The following is a 4,486-nucleotide window of genomic DNA, read 5'->3' on the forward strand; positions in this document are numbered from 1 at the left end:
ATAGAGAAAGGTGTTTACAAGAGCCTTGTTGGGAGTAAGCAATTCGAGGAAATTGTACGCAAGCAAGGAAGGCACCGGAAGAACCAAGGTGTTGGTTTTGAACGAAAGTTCAATGCCAATGGAGTTGAGTGGGAAGAAGATCAATACCCCAAGATGAAGTTTGTTCCTCAACAAGAGAAGTATGATGCTACTTCTTTCAAAGGGACACAAGCTCAAGATGATCTTCCACCACAAGACCACAAGCAGAAAGGAAAGGACAAGCTTCAAGAGGAAATTGATGCATTTGAAGAAGCTCCTAAGGCCTTGGTCATGTGGGTTCCCAAGACTATATCAAGTTCTACTTCATCAAGTACGAATACAACTCCAAGGATTCCCATCAAGATGGTGTGGATTCCGAAGAAGAAGAACTAGAGAGTTCTCGAGGGTGACTCCGCCAACATACTTCACTCTTTTCATTTTGGCGAGGACAAGTGCAACCAACTTCCACAACTTGCACTAGTTCATGGAGTCACAAACCCTCTTGTTGGTAAGACAAGGGACAAGGTAACCTAATGCTATCATGCACATCATCTTGTGTGTGCATCACTCTATGTCTATGGATATCCTTGTTTGTTCCTTGTGGGACTAACCCATGTAGGTATTGAAAGTGCAACTCACGCCAAAGGATTGCTCCAAATGATGTACATCAACATAAAGCATCCACATCTTCAACACCTACATGAAGTCATCATCGACAAAACCCAAGGTTAGTTCATCCCTCTTAGGGGGGATCTCACATCTAGGGGGAGCTTTAGTCTAAGAATTGAGCTAAAGCAACTCTAATGGTGTGAACATAACAATGCTTTATGTAAAAGTGGTAACCCCACTTGTGCTTAAACGATGAGTATGACCTATGATCAAATGTTCTCATTTGACTCCTAAGTCAATATACTCATATATAGATGACCTAGTCATCGCCAATTGCTTTATAGATGCTAGAATTGGTTGTGCATGCTTTGTCACATATTTCATTTGCCATTTTATTGTGTGAGCATGTCATTTGCATATTTTACTCATTCGAGGACATCCACTTGTTGTTTTGCTTGTTTGGTTTATTTTCTTTTGCCAAGTGGATGGACAAGAATGCCTAAGAACCTTCTCTAGCTATCTATGCTATTCTTGCCTCAAACTCTATTCATGCTACATCACAAAGTTTGATCAAGTCAGATTCGAACCACTCTGTGCGAGGAGCACTCGGAGTCCCCGACTCGTCATAGACTTAAACTTCCAAAACCTCTTTGCGCGTTTCGGTCTGACCGATTCATACATTTCGGTCATACTAAGATCACTAAGTTGATCTAGGTTTCCAATCTCGGTGCAACCGATTTGAACTTTTTGGTCTCACCTAGTTGCAGCAACTGCTTGCAGTTTTGCATCTCAGTGCCACCGAGTTGTTCCACTCGGTCACACCGACAGGGTCTGGCTATATATACTCACGGGTCAAATTTTTGGAAATTCTTTCGAAACTCTTCGCCTGCGCAAAGCTTGCTCTGCCTCATCGGGTCTCCGGATCATCCTCCTCGTCACCAGCGACCTCCCGCCGCTAGTCTCCACCACCGTCAACGGGACTCTGCTCCGCCGTTGCCGCCGTAGCAAGTCCACCGCCGCATTAGGGTATGGACTTGACCTTTGTGCTATTCCTTACTCCGACTCCTAGCACATTGCATTGCCATGAATCTTGCCATGAGTGAAATCTTCTTATCCAGTAAAAATACTCCATAGTTTAGACTTGGATTGAAAATTTAGGGTTAGGTTTCCGCCGAATTCATCTTGGACCGACCAAGTTATAGAAATCGGTCTCACCGATTTGGCTTAGGCCATTGCACATGTGATTCTCGGTCTGGCCGAGAATTGCAAATCGGTGTGACCGAGATCGATTATCTATGAAACCCTAGCAGTCTCGGTGCCACCGAACTGTGACTCGGTCCAACCAAGTTCACTAGTTAGCTTCCAAAAGCTGCTTCGGTATCATCGAGTTTACAAATCGGTAGCTCTGAAATGCTTTTTGTGGAAAACTAAAACTAAGTTTTTGACTCAATTTTTTGCAAAAACGTCTGTGCTTTGTGATGCTCATCTACTCTACCTCATCTATATCTATTCATAGGGTCTACTATTAGAGTTTGCAACATGTCAGATCAGAGTGATAGTCAAAACAAGTCTGAGGAGCAAGTTCAGATGAGTGAGGGCACTAGTCCCTCAAGGAGCTATGATGAGGGTAGCAAGAGCATACCTAGTAACTTGCCCAAGGCAGCTACTAGGACAAGGAAGAAGAGAACCTCATAATTTGAAGATGAGGACTATGTGGCTGTTGATGATGAGGCCACATCTAAGAAGAAGGTGCTGAAGAAGGAATTTGGCACAACTGCTGCCATTAAGCCTGGTATGAAGACCAAAGCACCTGCAAGAAGAGTTCCCATGTCTAAAGCCAGAGCCTCAACTGCAGATGCTACTAAGTAAACAATAGAGCTCACTCTTGAGCCAAGGAAACTGGAGATGGAAACAAGAGGAAAGAAAGGGTCAGGAAGACCATTGCCAGAGTTGTTGGAAAGCCCTCAATGATGGAAGAAGAGGAAGATGTTGCTGCACCAGCACCTAAAGCTTAGAAGCTGATGGGAGATGCAATCACATCAGGGGCTGCTCCATCTAAGCCTAAAGATGCTCCCAAAGCTGCTGCTCCTAAACCCAAGACTGCACCTAAGAGTAACACTAGGAGCATTCCAGCAGAAGAAAAGAACAAGGCCCCAGTGCTTGAGGCTGTTAATGAAGAAGATGATGATTCACTTCTACTGAGAAAGTTGAAGCCCAAGATCCCTGATCATAATGATGCTCATCCAGTAGCAGAGGATATGAAGCTCAGGAAGGACGCAGGTCTGAGACTGTGGAGAGAGACAGATCCCTATGCTGTCAGAAGAAGAACTGCTGTGGACTACAAGTTTCACACTAAGGAACAACATGATTTCTATGAGACACTCTTGCTTGACAAGAAGCCCATAGATTGTGGCATGAGATGGGTAGACTGGGAATACATCAGGAAAAATGAAGAGCACTATCCAGGATTGTATGACAGTCTCAATGCTTGTGGAGTAGATAACTTTGTTGGCCAGAAGCTCACCAAGTGGAATGATGAGCTCATCATGCAGTTTTACTCCACAACCCATTTCTACCTTGATGGGAGAATTGTCTGGATGTCTGAGGGTACAAGGTACCAATCCACTGTTGAGGAATGGTCCAAATTGATAAATGCTCCAAAAGAGAATGAGGATGACTTGGATGTCTATGCCACTAAGAAGAAAGACCACAACTCCATGGCTAAAATGTATAGAGAGATCCCAGATGCTGCTCTTGAGACACATAAGTTTGGATCAGTACATTACCTATTGTCAGGATTGCCTACTATCAATTGGATCCTAAGACATACTCTGTTGCCCAAGTCAGGAGATCACAAGATGATCAGAGGCCATGCAATCAACTTGCTGCATATATTTGATGTGCCTCAGAAATTCAAAGTCATGAGTCTGATTATGGAAACAATCAAAAGGACTGCTGCTGATCAAAAGAGATCATGTGGATATGCCCCACAAATTCAGGAGCTCATAAACTCCAAGATGGGCACTAGCACATATCTTTTGGACAAAGAGCACTTGCCCATCTACCCTGATTTTGAGGAAAACACCATTGTGATGGATGAAAATGAACCATCATCTATGCAAGCACAAGATAAGAAAGGGAAAGCAAGGGCTGAGAAAGCTACCAGGATGCCAACTGCTGATGAGGCATCTCAGTATTTCCTGAAGAGCAAGCAAGATCAGCTTGGCTACTTGATTGCCTCCACCTTGAGGATTGAGAAGGGCTTGGCCACCCTAACTCAAAACCAGGAGAGCTTGGAGAGAATCATAGAGCAAAAGTTCTATGATCTTGATGTGAAGGTCACTGAGATCCAATCAGTTGTTGAGCAACTTCAGGAGGAAGTGGAGGAGAAGAAGGGAAAGTCTACTACAGATGCATTCGCTAGAGTGCCCAGAGGACAGAGATCTGCTGTACCGCCTATGCCAGACACCAGAGCTATATCATCTGCACCAGCAATAGCTTCAATGCCACCAGCTCCAGCAGCCACTCCACTAGCTCCATCTACATCCCCTGATGCTTTCGTCCTTGGAGTCATCTCTACACCACCACCCGAAGACCAAGCCTGAGAGTCGTTTAGCACTATGCATTTTCTACGAACTTTTTGGTAACATGTTGCCAAAGGGGAAGAAAAATGTATAGATCATAGGCTTCGAGAGAGAGAGTGTTGCTTTTGTTCTCTCTTGTTTTTGGTGGTTGAACTTTGTTTGCTTGTTTGCCTGATACATTATGCCTTTTATGAGATACTTGGATGATCATGTGTTTGATCATATGTATGCTACATTAATGCTTGTTGGATGATATTATCTCTTATATTCTCATA

The sequence above is a fragment of the Triticum aestivum genome, chromosome 2B (genome assembly GCF_018294505.1).
Source record: "Triticum aestivum cultivar Chinese Spring chromosome 2B, IWGSC CS RefSeq v2.1, whole genome shotgun sequence".
NCBI lineage: Eukaryota > Viridiplantae > Streptophyta > Magnoliopsida > Poales > Poaceae > Triticum > Triticum aestivum.